At 43.1% G+C, this 27,872-nt stretch overlaps 1 pseudogene; it reads right to left on the reverse strand.

Annotated features, from left to right (window-relative positions):
• Nucleotides 1–4,177: 4,177 nt before the first annotated feature.
• LOC125365745 lies at nucleotides 4,178–27,401 on the reverse strand (annotated as a pseudogene).
• Nucleotides 27,402–27,872: the final 471 nt, after the last annotated feature.

Below are 27,872 nucleotides of genomic sequence, written 5' to 3' on the forward strand. Positions count from 1 at the left end.
AAATTTGCAGGCAACCCAGCAGGAGGTGTCCAACCCAACTCTCCTGCCTGCCTCCATCACACATGACTAATGAGGCCTGCTGATTCAGAATAGAAGAAGTTGACTTTTACATTGTCCTGACCCTTTGCCCTCTTGATTGTTATTCATTTGTGCTCTCTAACACCTGCCAGTAAGGTTAAATAATATGATATGATTTGATTTGATGGTACCTATACTTTGGTGGAGTTACAAAAACTGTTAGGTGAGATTAACTGGTTATGGCCTTGATTCCACCTGCCTACAGAAGATATGATTCCACTTTTTGACTCTCTAAAGGATAAAGTGCCCACTGATGTTATTACAATAACTCCATCACATCAAGTAATATTTCAATCAATTCAGACGGCCTTAAATATGGCACAATTGGCTCATTATAAGCCCAAATGCCCCCATTGTCTCTGGATCCTTCCCAGCTCAGAGCTTTCCTCAGCTGCCATTACTCAAGCGGGCAAGCCTCTCTAATGGATGCATGCATCAGTAGGAGGGGCTCCCAGGGTTTACTCCCAGCTACATCAGCTAGCTGACCTGGTAATTAAGGGCAGGGATACTTCCCTGAGACATTATGGGTGGGATCCTGATGTGATAGTTATTCCCTACTGGCTGTCAGATTTTGAGTGGGTTAAAAGAAACCATAACCGGGTCTCTAGTGCCTTAAAGGGTTTCATGGGGAAGTTGGACTGCCATTATGGCACTTCAAGATGGGTAGCCTCATTTTCAAGGTTACAGTGGACTCCCCCCATGCTTTTCTCTACCAAACCTCTTATTAAAGCTGTAAATGTTTTTACTGATGGAGGAAAAGCAGGGTCTGCCGCGGTGGTATACTCCACTTCCTCCCCTGCCAATAGAGAAGAGAGCACCTACTACTTTGAGCCAGTTACAGGGTCTTCACAGTTTAAGGAGCTGTATGCAGTTGCCCTGGCACTAACCCATGTTCAGCAGCCAATGAACCTGTTTTCTGACAGTTTGTATATAGTTAATTTGTTACCAACCCTAGTGTCCTCATACATTAAACTAGATAAAAATTCAATTACTCCCTTAATGATCCAAGTCCAGTCTTTACTAAAGGAACGGCTGAGCCTATCTTTTTGCAGCATCTCCAAGGACACCAAGAACTGCCTGGGAATCTGGCATGAGGTAACCAAATGGCTGATCACCTGGCCAGTAATGGGACTACTGTAGACACAGCCACTACACAGCCTCAAAATTTTCAAATGGCTCAAGGACTCCATGAGCATATGCATTTAAACTGGTTACATAAAAAATTCCCCCTGGTTCCTATAAAGGACTTTAAAAAGATCATAAGGACATGCAAATCATGTATGCCATTTTTGCAGGTTCCACCTCTGCAGTCTCCTGAAGTTAACCCCAGAGGCCTTTAGCCTAATGTTATCTGACAAACTGATGTAACCCACTATGCTCTCTTTGGAAAATTAAAATATATATTTATGTCCATAGACACCCACTCACACGCTTGTTGGGCAACTGCCCATTCAAGTGAAAGGCCCTGGGATGCTGAAAGCCACTTCCTATAATGTTTTGCCATCCTGGGGCTACCCCTACAGGTAAAGACAGACAATGGGCCTTGCTTTATAAGCAAATCATTGAGAAGACCTTTTCAAATGTGGAATATTAAACACACCACTGGAATACCGTACAATCCAAGGGGCCAAGCCATAATTGAGAGGCATAACAAGACCCTAAAGGACCAATTAATAAAAAACAAAAGAGGGAGGCAGCCCCCATGACCAGTTAAGGACAGCCATGTTTACACTAAATATTTTAAATTTCTCCAAAGACCAACCTCTGACGGCTTTTCTGAGGCATTGGTCAGATCAGACACCTTATTTAAAGGTGGAAGTCCAATGGAAGGACCCCCTTACTGGATCATGGTGAGGTCCTGACCCACTTATTAGCGTGGGAAGAGGATTCGGATGTGTTTTCCCAATCAGGAAATCAAGCCCAATTTGGGTACCTGCTAGAGACCTAAAATACTGTTCACCAAGATAACTAACCAAGAGCACTTTCTCTTAAGGTATGCTTCCTTATTCTCTCTAGGAATAAAAAAGACTGTGGTGGATTTCTTCCTGCTCCTCCCTGGAAATATGGGAAACTTGCCTGTGTGTATCAGCGGTGGACAACAACGGAGACAGCCAGCCTCCCTTCGTTCCAGTGCCCGGCCCTGCTTGCTTCTTGGACTCTACCTCAACATCTTTTATGGCGCAATGTTTCTCTGTGGGGATAATGCCTACAGCCATCGCCAAAGAACTGGAATGGAGTTGCACTGTTATTTCCCTTTTGTCTTTCCCCCATTGCTAAGCTTAGGGGCTCCTGTTGGGGGGAGAATAGGCATTGGGGGCCTTGGCACTTTGCTTCAATATTTATGATAAACTATCCACTAATGTTGTGTTAAGTTGCTAGCACCTTGGCTGCCGTGGACCTCCAGAACCACCAGGGCCTGGACCTGCTCACTGCCAGAGAAGGGGAACGCTGCCTGCTTTATCCTGAGCATCGCTGAAATGGACTGAACTCCAATTTTCAATAGACAGAGCCAAATGGGTGGCTCCCTTACCTTCCCCTCCTTGTGGGAGAGACCCCCCCATGATCCTCGTGTTTACATTTGCCTTGTGTTTGCATTTACCTCTGTGTTTACACTTGACCCTTTCTAGGGTAAATAGGCTTCCCCTATTTCTTAAGCAATGAGCCAGAGCTGTCCAGTTAATTGTGGTCTGGCAGCATTATGCTGCTTTTAGCCAATTGGGAACCCTATGAGGTTGGCCATAGCCCTTACCAGAATGTGCAGGCATGAAGCAAAATAATAACAGGGCCTCCTCTTGACTGTCAATTCCTTCCCCCCGCCCCAAGGTTTTCCACTGGGCTGGTAAGCCCTGCAGGTAGGTTTGCCTGAAGAGCTAGAGTGGTAGCCAATGACGGGTAAGATCCTCAGAGGGGGACAACCTAAGACAGGCACACTCTCAAGTAGGGCAGCCACCTGATAATAAAAAACAAAAGGGCAAGATGTGGGGTAAGCCTGGCTGGCCCCACCTGTGTGTCCCTGCCCCGGGGTCACGTGTCACTGTTACACCAGAACCCAGAAAGGGGATCCTGGCTAGCCCCGCCTGCCTTCTGGCCCTGGGGTCCCATGGGGCAATACACGGAAGCAGAAAGGTGGTTCTAGCTGGTCCCACCTCCCAGCCTTGGGACCACGTGTGGCCAAGATGGCGCCTGGAGGTGAACCCGGAGGTTGTCCTGTGGGCTGTGATGTATAATTAGGCCATCTGTTAGGATTGGTCCCTTGGCCCTCCACCCTATACACACAGCTCAGGCCTCCCCTCATAGCCCTTAGCTAGGTGCGCGTACACCCCTCCCCCTCCTGCCATTTTAAGGCCGAAGCTTGTCCCAATAAAGTGAGACTGTATGTGACACTCTCCAGGGCTGTCTGATTGTCCTCCGGTGAAAGAGGGGCTGGGTTCAGGCAGTCCATCAACTCTTCACCTTTTTTTGGCCCGCCTCAGTCCAGGCGCATTTCCCCGCCTCTCCCACTGGCTAGGAAAGCGCTGGGGGCGAAGGACCCCAACACCCCTTGGCATGCAGGTACCCAACCCCCTTACTGGGACTTGAACTCAGGACTTGGTAACTGTCCCTTAGCTTTTTATGTCAAGGCTGTGCTCTATCATTGGAACTACAGCTCCACCTCTGTCTTTTTGGTGGTTAATTGGAGTTGTAAGAGTCTCACAGACTTTCCTGCCTGGGATGGCTTGGACTACAGCTGTGAGCTATCCAGCAGTCACTTTGGTGCCATAAGATCAGATGGTTTGGGGCAGCCACCCTCATGTGATCCATTGTGTGACTAGCGGTCACAGAGTATGTGTATAATGCCGGGTATTACACGTTATGGCTCCCATGTCTTTGCTCAGTTGTCACTTCACATAGCAGAGAGAAGCACATGGAACTGTATCCTGGATTAAGGAGTGGGAGATTCTCAGGGGCCCCGCAGCTCTCTCCTGGGAATGCTGGCTGCCTCCCACATGGATCTCCCCAAAGGTTAGGTGTGGCCCTGAGCCAGGCAGTGGACAGGAGGGCCAGCCCTTGCAAGGAAAGGCTTTTATTCCAATGGGTCACCACATCTGGCCTCCCACAGTCAACCCTCCTCGGGGACAATGTGCTTCTCCTTTACCTCACAGGCCACCATGGTGCAAAATATCTCAGGGAAGAAGGTGATGATGTAGATGGCCACCTTGGAGATGGGGTTGGCCATAAACACCTCTTGCTTCTCCCTCCGCACCATGTGCATCACCTCCTCCACCACCACCACCAGGTGCACACCGTAGCCCAGCTTCCTGGAAAAGACTGAGAGCCCTGAGATGGGGAGGGCATCAGAGGCCTGGGCGGGGAGTGGCCTAGGGAGAAGCCTCTGCCCCGCCAAAGGGACTGGAAAGGTGGGCTCCTGCACCCATAGGGATACCAGGCCCCACTGCTCTCTGCTTGCCACCACCTCTGGGTGACACTTCACCCCTGTGAGCTTCCCTTCAGTTGTGAAGTGGTTCCCGCGCCTGCCTCAGTGCCTCTGCAGGTGCCTGAGAAGGAAGTAGTAGGGCTGTGGCAGAGCTTAGGGAATATTGGGGTGCCACATGAGTTATGGGCCTATCAAGCATCAGTATGATGGAATTGAGCTTGTTCAGGGCCTCCTGGAAGCACATCATTGTCCCCACCTCCCCACTTAGAGCCTTCATGGAGGTAGACCTGGAGCCTTGGGCAAAGATGTGTCTCTATTGGTAGAATGTTCTAGAATATGACATAATGTATTTAGAATTTTCCCTATAGGACAGTGAGCTGGAGCCATCATCCTTTTCACAACTCTATCAGGATAGGTTTTTCTATTAGTCCTCAATTTCCAAAAGGGAAACTAAGGTATAGAGTCATTAAGCGGCTTTATTTTGGGAGCCACTCCTGGGGCTTGAACTCAGGGCCTGGCTATTGTCCCCTGAGCTTCTTTTGCTCAAGGCTATGTTCTCTACTACTTGGTGTGCTCCACTATCTGGCTTTTATTTTTATTTTTGGTAGGTTTCTTTTTTATTTTAGATAAGAAGAGTTTCATAGAACTTTCTGCCTAGGATGGTTTTGAACCATAATCTTCAGATCTCTGCCTGCTGAGTAGCTAGGATTACAAGGATGAGCCACTGACACCCAGTTTAAGAGCCTCATTTTAAGGCTAGAACCTGTGTGCATCCATTTTACCTGCGGCGGAGGCAAGCTTCCAGATGTCTCTCTATCTGGATCAGCTGCATCAGGGCAGATGTTTACCTAATACATCCTCAGAGGCAACTTTAGTGTCTGAGCTCAGCCTGGCCTGTGGGTGTGTTGGCTAGAGGTTGAGCTTCTCTATCAACAGACCCCCAGTCTCATGCTTCAGGAACCCCCACATTGGGCCCAGCCACACAGCCACCGCCTCACCCCACCCCCAACGCTTCCCTGTGAACACTCACATTTCCAGATGGAGGGCTCCTAGCATCCTTGCATGGTAGGACTGGATGAAAGTTGGGGTCACAGTGCTAACCACCACATCATATTCATCCACTTCTGCTCGAGGGCAGTCATAGAAACCCAGGGCAGCATGCTTGGAGCCTGTTTCTGGAAGAAACATCAGCCAGAGGGGGGTGTTGGTGTGGGAAAGGCCCATCCCTGCTTCCCTGGAGTTGCATTAGAGGCACAACAGCTGACATACACATTCCTCCAAGCTCGGGCCGAAAGGGGCCTCCCAAGTCCACCTCGGGGGCTGACACTGATGGCTCACACCTGTAATATTAGCTACTCATGATGCTGAGATCTGAGGACCACAGTTTGAAGTTGCTGGGTCTGGAAAGTCAGTGAGATTCTTATCTTCAACTAACTAGCAAAAAAAACTACAATTGGAGGAGGTATGAGTCAAACAGTAGAGTGCCAGCCTTGAACCAAAAGCTAAGGGACAGTGCCTAGGCCCTGAGCTCAAGCCCTACTACACACACACACCAAACAACAACAACATAACCTTTTCTTTATAGATGAGGACTGAGAGCCATCTTAGAGAAAAACACGGGAGCACAAGGCAGAGTTAAAATTGAATTCAGAATAGCCACATGGCTGCTATGTGACTATGGTTACCTGCTTTTGGTTTTGTTTATTGTTGTTTGTTGTTGTTGTTGTTGTTGGTGGTGGTGGCACTGGGATTTGAATTCAGGGTCTGCTGCTTTCTCGGCAGCCATTTTGTAGCTGAGCCACACCTTTCTTCCTTCTTTTCCTTTCCCCTCCCTTCCCCTTCTTCCTTCTTTCCTCACTTCCTCCCTTACTTCCTCCCTTCGGCCCTCCCTCCCTCACTCACTCACTCCCTCCCTTTTTTCCTTCCTTCCTTCTTTTCTTCCTTCCTTCTTTCCTTCCTTCCTTCCTTTTGTGCTTTTCCTGGGGTTTTACCCTCAGGACATGGGTGCTATCCTTGAGTATTTGTGCCCAAGGTAAGATCTTGAGCAATTTGAGCGCCAGCTCCTCTTCCAGCTTTTTGGTAGTTAGTTAGAGATAAGAGTCTCATGAATTTTTTCTGCTACCAGTGCATGGCTTGCACTGGTTATTTTTTTTTTTTTTTTTTTTTTTTTTGGCCAGTCCTGGGCCTTGGACTCAGGGCCTGAGCACTGTCCCTGGCTTCTTCCCGCTCAAGGCTAGCACTCTGCCACGTGAGCCACAGCGCCGCTTCTGGCCGTTTTTTCTGTATATGTGGTGCTGGGGAATCGAACCTAGGGCCTCGTGTATCCGAGGCAGGCACTCTTGCCACTAGGCTATATCCCCAGCCCCTTGCACTGGTTATTTTGAGAGAGGTTCTTCCAATCCAGCCAGATGTGATAAGAACATGCACCAACACTGTAGCTTCAACAGGTCTGAAAAAGAATAAAACATGTGTGCCATGAGCAAGAAGAGGGTGGGACACCATGGTGAATGAGAAAGCACAATCCTTGCCCTTGGGTGGCCTCATCACATGTCCAGCCAGCCATTTATGTGGGAAGTTAGGCCCTGGGGCTCTAGATTGTTTAGGAAAAGATGAAAATCCTGATCTTCATTGAAATGTCACAATATCTAAATAACCAAATATCAAAATAAAGAGAAATGGTTCTCATGCTGGCTGCATTCAATTCATCTGGGCACCTGCCTCTTCCTGTACCTCCCAGGAGGTTCCCCCATGCTGACAGTGAGTCGGGAGACTGCCAGCCTGGTGCGTGGCTGCGTTGGAAATGACCTGGAGGTTCCTCCAATGTTTAATCCCAGAGTTCCTTTGTGAACCCACAGTGCCTCTCTGAGGCACATAACCAAGAGAAATGAAGACGGTTGTCCCCATGGAGATCACACCGTGAATGTTCACAATACAGCGATTCATAGTAGCAAAGTGTAAAGAACTCAAATGTTCATCAAGGGATGAAGAAATAAAATGTGGCGTGTCCTTTCTGTGGAATATTATTTTGATGTACAAGGAAAAGACTCAAATCACGTACTACAACAATGGAAAAAGCTTGGAGATATCTTGCTAAGTAAAATGCTCCACAAAGAGGTTCAGTTGTAGTATGATTTGTGTCCTTATGAGAAGAGGAAAGTTGGACACAAAGACACCACACACAAACACACACACACACGCACACACACACACACAAACACACACCAAAGACAGAGGGAAAGTCACACAAGGACACAGCAACATGGCACCAAATACATGGTAATGGCAGAGACCTCAGTGGAGATCAGTCCTGCAGTCACCATGACTGTGGTAGACTGCAACAATGCAGCTGTCAAAACATCATTTTCTGCTGGTAAAGCCTCTCAGTCAATAGTTATCTTGTTACAGAAACCTAAGCAAACCCAAACAAGGGATCTACCCATTTTTCTTCCCTCCTTTCTTCTATCTCTCTGGCCTGTATACCCACAGACATTGAATAAACTCCTGCACTTGATACTGTGGGACATAGATAAATAGAAAAAGCACATCACCAGCCTTCCAAAACCTAATTCATAGGGATTGAGAATGTTTCCTGAATTGTTCTCTCTCTCACTTCTGACCTTAGGTACCACAGTGATTCTGCCCTTTCCTTCTCCTTCCTTCCTCAGAAAGTTTCCCCCTCTCTCCTTGCATTTTGTGGTGCAGATCCATACTTTTCTTTCTAACTTGTATTCTCACCTGTCCATCTTCAAGGATAAGGGGCATTTGAGGTGCATACTCATGTGGCTGGCATCCATATTGGGGGGGGGGGGGAAGCTACATCTCAAATTGTCATGAACTTCGCTACCCTCCTGTAAGACCAAGCCTTGGGAGGAGAAAATTTTCATGTCTTACTTCTCAGCATCTTCTGAGAGGACCTGCATGCTTTGGGTGCTGTAAACATAAGAACTTTATTGGCTGCTAGTGGTTCACACCTGTAATTGCAGCTATTTAGAAAAGTGAGAATGGGAGAATCTATGTTCCAGGCAGGAAAGTTCATGAGAACCCTTTCTGAACCTGTGGATTGGAGTTGTGGTGCATACCTATCATCCAAAGATAGAGGGGAGGCTGACTGAGAGGACCGAGGTACCAGGCCTGTGAGGGCAGAAAAGTCCACCTCTACAAAAAAGTCCACCTCTACAAAAAGGAGGCTGGATGTGGTGTATGAGCCTGCTCCAGCAATGACCAGAGGTTTACAGCTGGCACATGGCAGCTCAGGGGCATACTCAGGTGGGCAGTGAGACCCTATCCTAAAAGTAAGCAGTGAAAAGTAGAGTTGGAGATGTGGCTCAGTGGTAGAGTGCCTGCCTAGCAAGTGAGGGGCCCTGAGTTCAAATTCTAGTACCACCCTTACCAGCACCAAAAAGAAAGAAAGCAAAAATAGAAAAGGAACTGGAGGAATTAAATAAGACTCAGCAGGGGGCCATCTCAGGTCATCTCTGGGTGAGACATCCCTCCCCCTGTTTAGTCACATGTCTGGTCATATCGATTCTTCTCCTTTGCAACTTACAAGCTGTATGGAAGGCGACTCCAAACTTCCCTTGGATGTTGTTCACTAATACAATCTGGCCGGTCCTCCGGGAGATCATATTGGGAAGTAGGACTGGAAAAAACAAGGAGTGACAGTAATGAATCTTGGAGAGGAGGGAGATGACAGAGCATTCTCTACAACCCCTTTTACACACAGACACACACAGACACACAGACACACACACACACACACACACACACACACACACACACACCTCTACAGTTCCACAATTCATTCCCTAATGTGAATCTTTTCATATTCTTTTTTCTTTTAGGTAGACAGGGTCTCACTATTTATTTTTTCTGGGCTGCCCTTAAACAGTGATCTTCCTGTCCCTGCCTCCTAAGGAACAAGGATTACCATCAGGTGCCATCATGTCCTGCTTTGGATTTCATTTAAAATGAAGCAATGTGGGAGGAAGAAATGAAATGAATTAAGAACATAAATCGAGTACATAAAGAACATAAATACATAAGTACATAAGTACATAAATAAGAACATAAATAAGAACATAAATACATAAGTACATAAAGAACATAAAGTACATAAGAACATAAATCGAATTAAGAACATAGACAGAGGCAAAAATGAAAAAAGAAAAAATGTTGTTTAGAGATTCAATTTCCAGAGTGGTCAATGAAGCTTAGCACCTTCTTGTTAGAGAGGAGCAAATGAACCCTCCGAACTGTGACGAGACTCAGGTGCCTGAGCAGGGAGAGGCTCAACGAGCAAGATCATCAAGCCTGGCCTGACCCTTTCCACTCTGCTTCCTTCCTTCTGTGAGCTGTTGCCACTGAGCAGTTGCTGTTGGGCCAATACACCGTTTGCTAACCCACTTGGTATCCGCTCAACGCCTGACCTGGAGAAAATTGTTTTCCCTAGTACATCATTCTAGAATGTCTAGAAAATCATCTTTCTGTCCCAAAGGCTTCTTTTCCCTCATTGGTCCTCCATCCCTGCAGGCTCCAGAAATGGAGATGACTAGTGAGACTATGACTGGAGACCAGGCCTTCTCAGTCTCTGCCAGGCACCCAATGGCATGCTTATGTTTCCCCAAGGGCTTCTGCTATAGTAAACATTTAGTTTGTGGACAGGAAGGGACTTAATCGGATTCTGTTCTGTGGCATCTCCAGCCCTAACACCACAGGCTGCAGACTGGAGTATTGAGCTCTGAGGTGAGAAATCTGAACCCACAAGTCTTCTAACCCCCTCAAGTGGGCCCATGAAGGAGCCACCACTTCCCGTCTGAGGGAGACATTTTCTTCTTTCCCTGTTTCAATGAAGGGATTGACAGAATGTAAGCAAGCATGAGGCTCTGAGTTCAAACCCCAGTGCCACAAGCAAATAGACAGAAACGGTCAAAAGAAAATAGCATTTGTGTAACAGAGACATAAATAATGCAGAATAACATACAAACATATGTTTAAAGAATACTGGTTGAGAGTAGGGATGGGAGAGGGAAAGACAAGGGAGAATGATGGAATGACAGTGATTAAAATGCATTGTACACATACCTGATTTATGGAATTGAAACCCCTTTGTACAATTACTCAATAATAACAAATAAGTATTAGAGAAAAGAATACTTGGCCAGGCAGTGGTGTTTCACGCCTGTAACCTTTGCTCCTCAGGAAGCTGAGATCTGAGGATCACAGTTGGAAACCAGCCTGGCAGAAAAGTTTGTGAGACTGTTATCTTTAATTAACCAACAAAAAGCAAGAAGTGGAGCTGTGGCTCAAGCAAGAGAGAGCCAGCCAAGCAAGAGCATGAGGCCCTGAGTTCAAGCCCCAGTATCACAAATAAAGAACACTGGGTCTCTTGTGGCTTAGAGAAAAATCCATTTTCCTCTTTATTTCTGAGGAAAGGATCATTATCTAACTGTGAAGTTGATGTAGGAAAACATTGGTCAAAGAAAAAAAGACACTTCTAGACAGGTTGAGTGAGACGAGGGCTGTGGATGTGAAAGCACAAAGAAGCAGAACTGGGGCAAGAGTGTCATGGACAGATTGGAATGTAATGGTAACATATTTCCTACAGCCCTTTTCTGTCAACATTCTCAGCAATAGTGTTTAAGGTTCCTGTTAATCTGATGGATCAAATGAATTTGTTATCTGGCTATGACACAGGTCCTTCCTTAGTATGAAATCTTAATAAGAAATCTTGTAGGCAGGCCCCTTCATCTTCACACTTGAGTTGTTGATGAGGATGTCCACACAGCCACAGCAATCCAGGACTTCTTTTGCTACATCTTTGACATAGCTGATGCCTGAAAGATGCAGGAGGACAAACTTTGGGGTGAATGTCTGCTGAACCAATGAGTCAGGGCTTGTGTGAGACCACCTTCCCCCTTAGGCCTGACTGGCTTTCAATCCAACAGTCTTCTACTGTTCTGGAAATTCAAAGCTCACGGGATTCCTACCAAGGGACCAAACTAAGAGGAAGATGTAGAAATGAATCCAGAATGGAGATAGATTGAGAAACCATTCTTGGTGAGCAGGATGATAAGAAATCAAGACACAAATTTGCTGTTCTGGCCAGGGTTTCAGAACCAATAACTCCAAATGAATATTGTTCTTGATAGTGGTCCACTTTGGAGGCTCTGATCCCAGGGGTGACATCATTGCCTTGAACATTTCTCAGCTCTTTTTTGGAAATTTATTTCCAAACTGGATGACAAGCCATAAGAAAATCCTCACCATGTTAGATTCACATTGGACCAGTACCTATGAGATGGGAACTGTGTTTAGGTCTAGACATTTGCTGCCATTAAGATTATTGGGGGCTGGGGATATGGCCTAGTGGCAAGAGTGCCTGCCTCATATACATCAGGCCCTGGGTTTGATTCCCCACCACCACATATACAGAAAATGGCCAGAAGTGGCGCTGTAGTTCAAGTGGCAGAGTGCTAGCCTTGAGCAAAAAGAAGCCAGGGACAGTGCTCAGGCCATGAGTCCAAGCCTCAGGACTGGCAAAAAGAAGAAAAAAAAAAAAAGATTATTGGGTCTATGGTTAGAAACAGTTGGAAAAATTGGTGACACCATGTGGTAGTTCTTTCCTAGTGTTTGACAAACAGTAGTTCTAGGCTATGCCCTTGAATGGTAGGTGTCCCCCACCCCCGTTTCTGTTGGTCATGGGGCTTGAACACAGGGCCTGGATGCTGCTCGTGAGCTCTTTTGCTCAAGGCTAGAGCTCTATTGCTTTGGGCCACAGCGCCACTTCCAGAGATCTCAGACTCCTTAGTAGTTAGGATTACAGACATGGCCACTGGTGCCTGGCTGAGCAGGTTCCCATTGTGTGGTTAAAATCCCACATCTGAGATATCCTCGATCTTCGGGATTCTTACACAAAATCAGTGTTAGGATCAGTGCTAAATTATTGGTGTAGTAAATGGTCAAAATGAACAAATCCCTGATGACTGACAGACAGACCTAGATCAAGGTCACTGGACTAATCACCCCATCTTTCCCCCATGTAGTTACCACACTTCCTCCATTCAGCCCAAGGACTGTTCCTGAACAACCAAGGATACCTATGAGTTTCCAAGGCCTGCTGGGAAAGTCTTACCTTGCTGGGGTCAGCCACATTGATCAAACCATCATAATCCTCTCCCAGTTCTTCCTACACAGCACCAATCTCGGTCCACCTGTATGGAACACCTGAGCACATTCTGTGGAAAAGAAGGAACAAGGGTAAGGTTGTACTTGGTGATGAAGCCAGTGGTGGTTGAACCCCTTTGCTTAGGAACTCAAAAGGTCAAAATAATTCATCATTATATCCTTCACATCTAACTTCATTTAACCATCTTCCAAGGCTAGAAATATTTTTTGGTGAGGGGGTGCCTAAGACTGAACCCAAGGCCTTTCACAAGCTGAACAAGCACTGAGTCACCACCACTCATCTAGAGCCTTTAGGACCACTGCCCTAAGATTTGTCCATCTAAAGATAGAGGGAGCCTCCAAGTTTGTGCTGTCTAAATGCCATTCTTCCCTCTGCACTTTCTCTGTGGAGATGTTCCCCAGGCAGGGCTCTTCTTATTAAAAATGTGAACCTATTTCTTGTATACCTAATTTAACTCTGGGCTAATTCATGATCTACCCAATACAGGACCTTCTCAAATGGTTGGCAGACATGTAGTATGCTTGTAGAGCAATAATCTTTTTTTAAAATTTTTATTGTTAAACTGATGTACAGAGAGGTTACAGTTTCATACGTTAGGAATTAGATACATTTATTGTACTGTTTGTTACCTCCTCCCTCATTCCCTCCTCCCCCTTCCCCTTTTTCCTTTCCCCCAATGAGTTGTTCAGTTGATTTAAACCAAACAGTTTTGCAAGTATTGCTTTTGTAGTCGTTTGTCTTTTTACCCTGTGTCTCTCGATTTTAGTATTCCCTTTCAGTTTCCTAGTTCTAATACCAGTATACACGGTTTCCAATGTACTCAGATAAGATACAGAGATACTGCAGGCACAACCACAGGAAGGGGATACAAGAGGGTAGTCAGTAATAGAAGCTACGGTTTCACACCACATGTTGAAAGTAATTACAACAGTGATATAACAGTCATTTCCATAACATGGAGTTCATTTCACTTAGCATCATCTTCTGTGCTTATAAGGGAATAGCTATTGGGCTCTTGTGATCTTCTGCTGTGACTAGCCTAAACCTGTGCTAATTATTCCCTATGAGGGAGACCATAGAGTCCATGTTTCTTTGGGTCTAGCTCACTTCACTAAGTATAATTTTTAAAGGTAAACAGAGTAAGTTTATTTGAAAGCAGTGAAAGAAAGGATTGGGAGACTATCCATCCAGAGGGAGGCCCCAAAGAGAAGTCAGAGTCTCTTCTGGAGCATGGTTGGAGAAATCATCTTGATGCTTAAAAATATCAATGAGATATGTGGAAAGCTTTTTTGTTCCACAAACTATTATTGAAACAGATCTCTGTATATTGTCAATTGTTGAGAGATGAATTACCATCCTCTCCATAACTTTAAGAGACAGAGTATGTTAGCTTAGGTCCCATAGAGGCAGAATCAGAGCCAGAGGTACAAGGGGCCAGGGTTCTTGAGGGATTTCCCTTCAGAAAAAAAAATTACCAGAGAGTGAGGATGTGCCAGTGCCAGGCAAGGAAGTGACACCAGGCAAAGTCAAGCCTTGGCTTGACCGGAGGACAACTGTGCAGTCTGAACCCTAGTGAACCCCACTGTGCCAACCAAGAGGACCATTTTATAGCATGTCCATCTGGAAGAGGGTAACAAAATTATAGGTAACAATGATAGAGGGGAGCCTGCAGGGACTGAAAGAGGCTGAGAGTTGACTTCAGCAACATTTAAAGGTGAAGATCTGAGTGTTGGCAGGTGATTGTCACTCCTGCTGTAGACACTCTGAGTACACGGTGACATAATAACCCGCTTGGCTGAATTGTAGTTTGGGGAACGTCAGAAGTGGATGTGATCCATATGTTTGATTTTCATAGTGAGCAACCTAGTTTGTTTCTATAGTTAACCTCCCCAGCACTACCTATGGGGTCATTCTGGTTCAGTAGTATTCAGGGGTGCTCTGGACTCTCTCTCTCTTTCTCTCTCTCTCTCTCTCTCTCTCTCTCTCCGAGTGTGTGTGTGTGTGTGTGTGTGTGTGTGTGTGTGTGTGTGTCCCCTTACTTTTTGCTTGCCTTGGGCTTTGGCTTGACATAGGAGCAGTTGAACCTGGAGTCACTGTTTTTAGCCACAACCAGGGGGCAAGAATTTATTTAAAGTCACCCACACACAAAGCTTCTCAAGTTGCTTATAAATGCTTGGATATATTTCTTTCTGCCTTGTATCTCTTTCCAGGGCAGGCTAATGAGATTTAGTAAGAAGGAACTATAACAGTGGCCATGACAGACTCAGTCATGTTTCTCTGACAATGTGAGTTTTACTCTGGAGGTGTGATTCCTGGGGTCCTGATTTATACAGCCAGTAACCATAACTGAATGAAATTTAAAATGCAAAGGAGACTATCAAGCCACATACACATCTTATAGTAGTAGAGAGAACAGGATGACTGTGTGGTAAGATACAACCAATGAGGACACAGGAGAGCTTAGCTATATCTTCAAACAACAGGATAAAGAGGACATTATAGATCCTTCATGTCCCAACAGCATCTCCAGGCAATTCCTCCCAAGCTGGAAAGTGGCATAGATTTCAGAATTGAAATCATACAGTGAATCCTATGGCCAACCAAACTGGAAATTGAAAAACATTACAAGAACATATTTATCTAAATGAATGCCTTCCCCAGTCAAATGTTTGGACTAATCAAACCATTAGACTGTTTACTAGATCAACATTTTTTTCTTTTATTGCTGTTACTGGGGCTTGAACACAGGGCCTGGACACTATCATTTAGCTGTCTTTGCTCAAGGCTAATACTCTACCACTTGAGCCAGAGCTGCACTTCAATTGGAAAGAAGCATCTCATGGACTTTCTTATCAGAGGTTGGCTTTGGCTTGTGCTCCTCAGATCTCAGCCTACCAGGGAAGCTAGGATTACAGGTATGAGCTACTAGTGCCTGGCTAGCTCAACACGATTTGAGCATTGTTGACTGAGCATTTGGATGCTGCACAGAACCAATCACCATGGAGACAACTAGGGAGCACAATGAGGAAGTAGTGTGAGAAGTGTGTTAGTGTGGATGCATGTGTTCAAAGAGCCATGGAATATAAGATAGCAGTTAAGGTGTCAGGGAAAGCTCCCTGGAAAATGCATATTAGCATCCACCTGACAACAGCCTGTTCCATTTCTAGATCATACATTCTATTTGTAGAGTTTGCTTTCCTTAAGATTTCAGCTGAGATATGTGGACATGTCTTCTCAGTTGTCCTGGGCAATGCTGTTGTCTGCTATCAGTTCTGATTAGTAAATATAGGTACCCTTGTTTGGCCCTGATGCTTGAATGTGTGTCTCTTATTTCATTCTAATGAGATAGGGTACCTTCTTCAAGAATTGCTTCTCAGACCCACTGAGGGGACACAGAGACATGTCTATGTTATTTATGCTTTTTTGAAAATAAACATATGACTGACCCAAGATGGTCATTCACTAAACTATAAGACAGCCTCAAGCATGCAGACTGACTCCCACTGGGATTCTAGAGAGAAGAAGTAGCAGGCCTGAGAGGAATCTCAGAGAAGGTGGTTCTCATGGTAGAATGCTTCCAGTCTTTCATAATTACTCTTTGGAAAGAACAATGCTCAGGACACAGTAGGTTGATAGTCATTTCTTGAGTGATGGACTAATAGATGTTTGGCTGGATTTGAAAAAATAACAAAAACAATAGTGAAAATTGCAACTCAGTTCAATAGCAGATAGGGTTTCACTACCATTGTTTGGAATGGTAGAGCCAGAATTTTGCAAAACCAAAGGACATATATGGCCCCACATCCCAGAAGCCACTAGAAACCTGAAACTATCTAACTGAGAACATGCTAATATAAATACCTATAAAACTAAGAGGTAGATGAAGAATCAGGCCACCTGTGCCACGATAGGGCATAGTGGGGTGTGTGGCCCACTGAAGCAGACACACTTATCATCATCATTATTGCTAATGCTTAGTGGGGGGCGGGTACTGTCAGGTGATCTGCCAAGTGCTGCCTGCTTTGAACTTACTGCTCACAGCTACGTCACCAGCTAGAGACTGCCTTGGAGTTTTCTTTTTTCTGAATAATTACTTATTTATTGTCAAAGTGATGTGCAGAGGGGTTAAAGTTTCATATGTAAGGCAGTGGGTACATTTCTTGTACAATTTGTTTCCTCCTCTCTCATTTCCACCCCCCACCCCATCCCTCTCCTCCCATGAATTGTACAGTTGGTTTACACCAAATCGTTTTTTAAGTATTACTTTAGGAGTCGTTTGTCTTTTTATCATTTGTCTCTTAATTTTGATATTCCCTTTCACTTCCCTAGTTCTAATACCAGTCTATACAGTATCCAGTGTACTCAGATGAGATACAGTGAAAGCGTGGGGACAACCACAGGAAGGGGATACAAGAGAATCATCAACAAAAAAAGCTAGGGTTTCACATGGCATGTTGAAAATAATTACAGCAGTGATATAACATTCATTTCCATAACATAGGGTTCATTTCCCTTAGCATCATCTTATGTGTTCATAAGGGCATAGCTATTGGGCTTTTATGATCCTCTGCTGTGACTAGCTTAAACCTGCACTAATTAGTCCCTATGGAGACAGTCCACGTTTCTTTGGGACTGGCTTACTTCACCTAGTATAATTTTTTTCGAAATCCTTCCATTTCCTTATGAATAGGGCAATGCCATTCTTTCTGATAGAGCTGTAAAATTCCATTGGGTATATGTACCACATTTTCCTGATCCGTTCTTCTACTGAGGGGTATCTGGGTTGGTTCCATATTTTGGCAATGACAAATTGTGCTGCAATGAACATTGTTGTGCTGGTGGCTTTAGTGTGCTCTTTTTGTAACCTTTTGGATAGATGCCCAAGAGTGGGCCTGCTGGGTAGTAGGAGAGTTCTTTGTTTAGCCTTCTGATGAATCTCCATACCACTTTCCAGAGTGGCTGAACAAGTTTACTTTCCCACCAACAATATAAGAGGGTTTCCTTTTGGTCACAATCCCTCTATTTTGTTATTATTGGATTTCCTGATAATAAACATTCTTACTGGGGTGAGGTGGAATCTCACTGTTGTTTTTTATTAGTTAAATTTTGTTGACAAGTTGTGCAAAAGGAGTACAGTTACATAGTAGGTCAGTGAGTACATTTCTTGTGTTATCTTACAACTTCGTTTTTCTTTCCCTTCCCTAGATCAGGTAGGCATATATACAATACCCAGTGTACCAAAATCATATACAGTAGCCACGTGGCATACACCAAAGGAAATTCACCTAGAACTTTAAACATAACATCAACAATAGAGTTTGCTTATCCTTGTCTTATATGACCATATATACATAGCTGTTGAGCTATTGTGATCCATTGAGAGGTCTATTTTAGACCTTTTTATGTTTAGTAGTTGTTTGGTTTTAGATACATAATGTAAGGTCACTGACCCAAACCTGTGGAAATACAATTTGATAAGAAGTTTTGTGTTTCACAGACCTGGTCTCTACTGTCCCCCACCCCCTAACAGTCATATATCAAGGAGACCATGCCCCTTTGTTCTCTGTGTTCTAGACTTGTATCACTCAACATTATTTATTCAACTTCTGACCATTTCCCTGCGAATACCAATATTTTATCATTTCCAATCACTATGTAGTATTCCATTGTGTATAGGTACCACATTTTTTGGATCCATTCATCTGCAGAGGGGCATCTAGGTTGTTTCCATATTTTGGCTATTGTGAATTGTGCAGCGATAAACATGGATGTGCAGATGTCTTTTTGATATCCTGAGAACTGTTGTTCAGGAAAGATGCCTAGGAGTGGTATGGCTGGGTCATAGGGTATCTCTATCCTGAGCTTTTTGAGAAACCCCCATAATGTTCTCCAAAGTGATTGTACTAATTTGCACTCCAAACAACAGTGGAGAAGAGTTTCTCTTTCCCTGCATCCCCTCCAGCATTTGTTGTTGCCTGAGTTCAGAATATAGGCCATTCTAACTGGAGTGAGGTGGTATCTCAGGGTTGTTTTTATTTGCATTTCCTTTACTGCCAGGGATGTTGAACATTTCCTCCTCTGTTTCTTTGCCATTTTTATCTCTTCTCCTGTGAAATCTCCTTTAGCTCCTTTGCCCACTTAATAATTGGTTTACTGGGCTTGGAGGGGGTTAGTTTTTTAAGTTCTCTGTAGATGACGGATATTAGGCCTTTGTCTGTTGCTGTGCTGGTAAAGATCCTTTCCCATATGGTTGGCTGTCTTTCTACTTTGGTGGCTATGTCTTTAGCTGTGCAGAAACTTTTTATTTTGTACTAGTCCCATTTGTTGAGACTCTCCCCTATCTGTTGTGCCCCTGTGACACTATTTGGGAAGTTCCTTCCTGTGCCTATAAGTTCTAGCGTCTTTCCTACTCAGTCCTTCAGTAGTTTCAAGGATTCAGGTCTGATGTTGAGGTCCTTGATCCATTTTGAGTTGATCTTGGTGCATGGTGATAGGCTAGGGTCTAATTTGAGTTTTCTACATATGGCTGCCCAGTTTTGCCAGCATCAGTAGTTGAAGAGGCTATGTTTTTTCCATTGTATATCTTTATCTCCTTTGTCGAATATTAGCTGTGACTTTATTTCTGGGTCTTCTATTCTATTCCATTGGTCTTCAGGTCTGTTTTTATACCAATACCAGGCTGTTTTTGTTATGATGGCTCTATAATAGAACTTGAAATCTGGTATTTTGATACCTCCTGCACTGCTTCTTTTGCCTAGAATTGCTTTGGCTATTCGAGGTCTTTTGCTCTTCCATATGAAGTTATGGGTTGCTTTCTCTATTTCAGTGAAGAATGTAGCTGAGACCTTGATAGGGATTGCATTGAATTTGTATAACATTTTAGGCAATATGGCCACTTTTACTATATTTATTCTGCCTACTCATGAGCATAAGAGGTCTTTCCATCTACTTGTGTCCCCTTTGATTTCCCTTTTTAGAGTTTTATAGTTCTCATTAAATAGGTCATTCATGTCTTTAGTTAGGTTAATCCCTAGGTAATTTATTCTTTTTTTAGCTATTGTAAATGGTATTATTTCCATATTTTCCTTTTCTGCTTGTACATTGCTGGTGTACAGAAAAGCTGCTGATTTTTGTGGGTTGATTTTGTATCCTGCTACTTTGCCAAAATGGTTTATTAGGTGTAGGAGTTTGGGGACTGAGTTTTTTGGGTCCTTCAGATATAGGATTATGTCATCTGCAAATAGGGATAGTTTGATTTCTTCTTTGCCAATATGGATCCCTTTGATGCCCTCCTCTTGCCTTATTGCTATGGCTAGGGATTCCAGCACTATGTTGAATAGAAGTGGGGAGAGTGGGCATCATTGTCTTGTTCCTGAGTTTAGGGGCAATGGTTTTAGTTTCTCCACTTTTAATTTTATATTACTAGTTGGTCTGTTGTATATGGCTTTTATTGTTTTAATGAATGTTCACTGTAATCCTGTTCTCTCCATGGCTTTTAGCATGTATGGGTGTTGTATTTTGTCAAAGGCTTTTTGGGCATCAGCTGAGATGATGATGTGTTTCTTGGTCTTAGCTCTGTTGATGTGATAAATTATGCTTATTGATTTATGGATGTTGAACCATCCTTGTGTCTGTGGGATGAAGCCTACTTAAACATGATGTATAATTTTCTTGATCAGTTTCTGGATGCTGTTAGCTAATATTTTGTTGAGGAGCTTTGTATCTGTGTTCATTAGTGATATTGATCTGTAATTCTTTTTTTGTTGCGTCTTTGCCTGGTTTGTGGATGAGTATAATATTAGCTTCAAAGAATGAGTTTGGGATTTCTCCCTCTGTTTCAATTTCATGGAAGAGTTTGAGGAATATTGGTATTAGCTCCTCACTAAAGGTTTTATAGAATTCATTGGTGAATCCATCCTGCCCTGGGCTTTACTTTCTTGGGAGGCTCTTGATTACCTCCTGTATCTCACTGTAAGTCATTGATTTATTAGTTGATTTATTTCTTCTTGATTCTGTTTGGGCAGTTTATACTTCTCTAAGAATTGATCTGTTTCTGTAAACTTATTGTTCTTTAGTGAGTAGAATTTCTGCAAATAGTTCCTTATGATTGTTTGAATTTCGTGTGTATTTGTTGTAATTTTTCCGGTGGAGTCCCTGATCTTACGGATATGAGTCTCTTCTCTTCTTTTTTTTTTTGTAAGTCTTGCAAGTGGTCCATCAATTTTATTTATTTTCTCAAAGAACCAGCTTTTAGTTTTATTTATTTGTTGAATGGTCTTTCTATTTTCAATCATATTTATCTATTCTTTAATCCTGGATCTCTCTCCTCCTAGTCGTTTAGATTCAATTTCTTCTTGTTTCTCCAGACATTTTAGCTGCATCATGAGGTTATTTACCTGTTCTGATTCCTATATGCTTCTGTTATTTGGGTGTCGTTTTCCCTTGTGAGATTGGGAAAGTTCTCTGTGATAATTCTATTGAATTTGTGTTGTATATCACTCTGCTCTGGTACTCCTCTCCTTCATCTATTCTGATTATATGCAGATTATATCTCTTCTCCCTGTCCACTATCTCCTGGATTAGTCTGCCCTGGAGTTTGACAGTTTCTTGGAGTGTGGTAATCTTCCGGTCCTTATCAACTGAATCGTCAAAAGAGAGACTTGAGATTCAAGATGATCAATTATTTGTGATGTGGCTTTGATTGTGGTTTGAATCAAGGTGAGTGAGCTGTTTATGGTTGCCAGATCAGCTCTCATTGTGGTAATTTCTTCTTTTAATGAGTTCTGTTTTGAATCTATTTTTTTCATGCATTTTGTTTCTCGGGATGTTAAGGTCTTCTTTAATGGAGGAGTAGAATGTATCTATTTTTGCTGCCATTTCTTTCTTGACTTCCTGAAGGTCCTTCAAGACTTCCATTCTAAACTCCTGGAATTGTTTTCTGAATTTGTTCCTGAGGCTTTCAATAGTTTCTGCTACCTTAGCCTCAGTTGTTTTTTTATTCTCCATGTCCTCGGTAATACTACTTTTTGGAGCTGGAAAGTTAGTTTTACCTTTAATAAAATGTGTAATATTTCTTTGTGATTTACACATCTGGAGTTTTTGCACTTTCAGGGGCCTGTAGGTGGCAGCCTTGGCTTGGATTTCTGCTGGTTTCTGCTGGTCCATCAGCGGGGACATGCTTGTAGCCTGGCTCCAGGTTTGAGTTCAGTTGTTGAACCTTACTGCCCTCTGGGTGAGCGTGACAGTCTCGGTTGTTGCCGAGGTGGTTACCCTCACCACAGTTAGGGGTGGGTAGGATCTGTGGCTTTCTCTACAGATATGAGGCCTTTGTGCGTTGTATGGCCGGTAAAGATCTTCTCCCAATCTGTGGGCTTTCTGTTTATCTTCAAAGCTAGGTCCTTTGCCCTGCAGAAGCTCTGCAGTTTGATGCAGTCACATTTGTCCAATCTTTCTTTGATTTGTTGCATTTCTGGGCCTTTGTTGAGGAAGTTTCATCCTGTGTCAAGAAGCCAAAGTGGTTCCCCTACTCCTTGTAGTATTTTCAGGGTATATGTTTTAATTTGATCCATTTGGAATTGATTTAGGTTCAAGGTGATATGTAAGGTTCTAGTTTTCATTTATTGCAGGTGTTGAACCAGTTTTGCCAGCACCATATGTTAAAGAGGCTATCTTTCTTCCATCCTATTTTTTTAGCTCCTTTATCAAAAATTAAGTAGGCATAGTTCTGCGAGTTCATTTCTGGGTCTTCAGTTCTGTTCCATTGGTCCTCAGGCCTGTTTTTGTCCCAATACCGAGCTGTTTTTACTACTATAGCATTGTGATACAATTTGAAGTTTGATATTGTAATTCCTCCAGCACTATTCTTTCTGCTTAGGATTGTTTTTGCTATTTGGGGTCCTTTATTATTCCATAGAAATTTCTGAATTGCTTCCTCTATTTCATTAAAAAATTGTGTTGGGATATTAATGGGTATTGCATTGAATTTGTAGATAGCCCTTGTCAATATTGCCATTTTTACAATATTAATCCTCTCAAACCAGAAGCATGGGAATTTTTTCCATTTCCTTAGCTCTGCCTTAATTTCATTTTTCATGTTTTTAAAGTTCTCATCAGAGAAGTATTTCACTACTTTGATTAAGATTATTCCTAGGTAATTTATGTTTTTTGAGGCTATTGCAAAAGGAGTTGTTTTCCTGATTTCATCCTCACTCCTCAGGTCGTTGGCATATAGAAAAGCCATTGATTTTTGAGGATTTATTTTATATCATGCTATTTTGCCAAAGTTTTGTATCAGCTCAATAATTTGGAAGTAGAGTATATGGGGTTCTTTAGATACAGGATCATGTCGTCTGCAAAGAGAAAGTTTGACTTCATCTTTTCCTATTTGATCCACTTTGTGTTTTCCTCTTGCCTTATTGCTCTGGTTAGGAATTCTAGTACTGTGGTGAAGAGGAGAGAGTGGACAACATTGTCGTGCTCCTGATTTTAGAGGAAATGGCTGTAACTTTTCCCCATTAAGAGTAATGTTCACTGTGGGTTTGTGGTAGACAGCCTTAATTATATTCAGGAATTTTTCCCTGGAATCCTAGTTTCTCCAAAGCTTTTATCATAAATTGGTGCTGGATTTTATCAAATGCTTTTTTCCCCATCTAGAAAAATAATCTTGTGATTCTTGACCTTGCTCCGGTTGATGTGGTGGATTATGTTGGTTGACTTGAATATATTGAACCAGCAGTGCATACCCAGAATGAATCCAGTTTGGTCAGAATGTATGATTTTTTTGGTGACTTGTTGAAATCAATTGGCCAGAAATTTGTTGAGAATTTTTGCATTGGTGTTCATCAGGGAAATGGGTCTATAGTACTCTTTCCTTGATGAGTCCCTGTCTGGTTTTGAGATAAGAGTTATACTGGCATCATAGAATGTAGCAAACATTCAATTTCAATTTCATTGAAGAGTTTCAGAAATATTGGGCTGAGTTCTGTTTTGGAGGCCTTGTAGAATTCTGCTGTGAATCCATCTGGACCTGGGATTTTCTTGGATGGGAGATCTCTTATACCAGTTTCTATTTCAATAATGGATATGGGTCTATTTAGAAGGTTTAAATCTTCATGGTTACATTTGGGCATATCAATTTTTGCTAGAAATTCGTCCATTTCTTCCAGGTTCTCAAAATTGTTGGCATCAAGTTTTCCAAAATATTCCCTTATTGTGTTCTGAATCTTGGTTGTTTGTGTGGTGATGTTACCTCTTTCATCTCTGATCTTGTTTATTTGGGTGTGCTGCCTTCATTTTTTGGTCAGATTTGCTAGAGGTCTGTCTAACTTGTTAATTTTTTTCAAAGAACCAACTCTTGGTTTTGTTGATTCTTTCAATGGTATTTTTTTTACTCTAAGTCATTTAAATATGATTTAATTTTAATTATTTTGTTGGTGGGAATGTGAACTTGTTCAACCACTCTGGAAAGCAATATGGAGGTTCCTCAGAAGGCTAAATATAGAGCTCCCCTATGACCCAGCAGCCCCACCTTTGGGCATCTACCCAAAAGACTACTAAAGTACTAAAGCCACCAGCACAACAATGTTCAATGCAGCACAATTTGTCATCGATCAAATATGGAACCAACCCAGATGCTCCTCAGTAGATGAGTGAATCAAGAAAATGTGGTACATATACACAATGGAATTCTGTGCCTCTATCAGAAAGAATGACATTGCCCCATTTGTAAGGAAATGAAGGACTCAGAAAAAATTATACTAAGTGAAGTGAGCCAGACCCAAAGAAACATAGATTCGATTTCCCTCCTAGGGAATAATTAGCACATGTTTAGGCTAGTCATAGCAGAAGACCAAAATAGCCCAGTAGGTATGCACTTGTGAACACATAAGATGATGCTAACTGAAATGAAATCCACATTATAGAAACAAGTATTATATCATTGTTGTAATTGTTTTCAACATGCCATGGGATACTGTATCCTGTTTTGTTTGTTTGTTTCTATCATACTCCCTTACTCTGGTTGTACCCATGCTATCACTGTATCTCATCTGAGTACCCTGGATACTGTATATACGTGTATTAGAAGGAGGAAAGGGAAAGGGAATATCAAAATTGAGAGACAAAGGATAAAAAGACAAATGATACCAAAAGCAATACTTACAAATCCATTGGTACAAACCAACTGTACAACTCATTGGGGGAGAGGGAAATGGGAGAGGGAGGAAGGAAATGAGGGAGGAGGTAACAAGTTGAACAAGAAATGTACTCACTGTCTTACATATGAAACTTTAATCCCTCTGTACTTTACTTTGAAAAGAAAGGGGAAAAATAACATGAACACAACCTCTTGATTACTGGATATGACCAAGGGAGAGAACATTTAAGCCAGGAGTTTTTATTTCAAATATTCTTTTCAGAATGTGGGGGTGAAAGGGAAGGCATGGACAGAGCAGAGCTGTGGGAGGTGTTGTGTGCAGAAGGTGTCCCAAAATAGCCCTCTAGATAAGGGCTTCTCAGGAGGTCTTCCTGGTGGGAAGATGGCCCTGACCCAGAAGGGAACCTCCCAGTGAGGCCTCTGGGGCAGCAAAGCTGGGGCACCTGGACACCAAAAAGCCATGGGCTTGGACTTGGCTTGGGCAAAGGCTCACCCTTCCCAGACTTACGATCCTTACAGTTCTAAACAGTGGGCACCGGTGTGACCCACTTTCCAGCTGGGACCCCAGGCTACACTCTGCTATAAGCATACTCTTCATAAAATATTGTTTCTCTCTCTGTCTGTCTGTCTGTCTCTCTCTCTCTCTCTCTGTCTCTCTCTCTGTTTGTGTGTGTGTGTGTGTGCGCGCGCACACGCGCACCAGTCCTGAGTTCCAGGACCTGGGTACTGTTTGAGCCACAGTTCCACTTCTGGCTTTTTTTTGTTTGATTGAACATAAGAACCTTGCAGATTTGTGATCTTCAGATCTTGAGTAGCTAGGATTACAAGCATGGGCCACTGAAAATGTTAAGTTAGAAAATAGAATGCAAATATCTTACTTCTATTGAAAACTCATTTAACCTGACGATATCAGGCTCCCACAGCACTAAAAAGACCACATAACTAAGCAGAGTGAGTAGCTGGCCCCTTTAACCTAAACAGGAAGTTCAAGGTCATTGGCTAAGTCTATTGCTTCATTTACTTTTATTATCACCTCTTCTAAGACACCAGAATTTGTAACTTCTAATATATCCTGTAAGATGTTAATTTATTTCTTATTAAGAATTTAATTTATTATTATTACTATTAGTTATTATTTTTATTAGCTAGTCCTTGGGTTTGAACTTGGGGCCTTGGTACTGTCTCTGAGCTTCTTTCTCTCAAGGCCAGTGCTTTACTACTTAAGCTACAGTTCTACTCCTGGCTTTTTTTTTTTTTTTTGATAACTTATTAGAGAAAAGAGTCTTATGGACTTTCCTACCCAGGCTGGCTTTGAACTGTGATCCTCAGATCTCCTCTTCCTGAGTAGCTAAGATTACAGGCATGTTCCACTGGTACCTGGCTTAAGAATTTAATTTTAGGGCTGAGGATATGGCCTAGTGGCAAGGGAACTTGCCTCATATACATGAGGCCCTGGGTTTGATTCCCCAGCACCACATATACAGAAAACGGCCAGAAGTGGCGATGTGGCTCAAGTGGCAAAGTGCTAGCCTTGAGCAAAAGGAAGCCAGGGACAGTGCTCAGGCCCTGAGTCCAAGGCCCAGGACTGGCCAAAAAAAAAAAAGAATTTAATTTTAAACTTTTTGCTTTAGTGACAATCTGAAACATACATTTCTTTAGAAGGACAAAAAAATGTCCTGGGGAAGTTATCTTCTTAATAAAGTGATGATATTATTTAGAGACTCTATTGACATTATATAAAAATATGTAAAATGTGAGCAGATGATTTTTAGACTGATGGACACAGAATTATTCATAGACATATTTTAGAGTGGTATGAAGTTTTTGTGCCTTGTAGGGTAACAGGAATAATCAGAGCAAAGAGTTCAGAAGTTTGGGAGCTAGGGATTTAGCTCAGTGGAAGAGCACTTGCCTGGAAAGTGCAAGGCCCTGAGTTTGTGCCGGGAGCCAAAATGGCTGTCAGGCTGTAACATAAAGAAACTACAAAACTTAACTGATAAGGATGTCTGGTGCTGGCTGTAAGGATGTAACATAAAGAAACTATAAAACTTAACTGATAAGAAAATCTGGCACTGTTTGTCATGCTCTAACAAGAAGACACTATAAGTCTTAGCTGATAAGAATGTTTGATGCTTTTACAACCTTGCCTGTTAAGCCTAACATCTTGTCTAGTTTTAATTAACAACCTTGTAAACTTTACTCAGTCCCTGTCCTGAGAAGGACCATCCCATGGTTCTGTAACCTAGCAACCTAATGACCCTGTCTGTGTGAGTTACCCTTTGCTGATTACTATATAAGCTGCCCTGCGAAAATAAAGTTTGAGACCTTGATCAGAATCCTGTCTTGGTCTCCCTCCTTGTGTCTGGTTTGTCTCTCATTCAGGTCAATTCCCCCTTGGGCTCCTGTTGATGAAACCCCGCGGGCCGGGGCAGAGTGGCGCCCAACGTGGGGCTCGAGGAACGGAGTTTGGTCTGAACGTCGACCTCATAGGGCAGCGCTGCACACTTCATTGGATCGCCACCCAGCCGGTGAGTGAAGATCCGCACTGAGATCACCGCAGAAACGCCCATCTGCGATACAGATCCGTGAGGTAAGAGAGGCGACGCAATTATGGGACAAACACTCAGCAAGCATGAGCTGTTTCTCCGGGGGCTAAAGGCCTCTGTCAAGGCATGAGGAGTACGGGTTAAGAAAAAAGACTTAGTAGAGATTTTTATATTTTTGGAAGATATTTGTACATGGTTCCCACAAGAAGGGACGATAGATGAAAAAAGATGATGTCGTGTTGGAGATTGCCTTAAAGATTATTATCAGACTTTTGGTCCCAAGAAGGTACCTGTGCAGGCCTTCTCCTATTGGAATCTTATACATGAGGTTCTACAAGTCCGCCATTATCAGGCGGATGTTTCCAAGGTAGTTGAGGATAGTGAAACTTTCCTCAAAGAAAAATTCAAAGGGAGCCAGGCTTCTCTCCACGAGGAGCCTGCTAAAACGCCCCGCCCTCCCTCTGTTATGTCTCCTTGTCCTTCTGTTTCCATTCC

Source organism: Perognathus longimembris, chromosome 17 (assembly GCF_023159225.1).
Source record: "Perognathus longimembris pacificus isolate PPM17 chromosome 17, ASM2315922v1, whole genome shotgun sequence".
Taxonomy (NCBI): domain Eukaryota; kingdom Metazoa; phylum Chordata; class Mammalia; order Rodentia; family Heteromyidae; genus Perognathus; species Perognathus longimembris.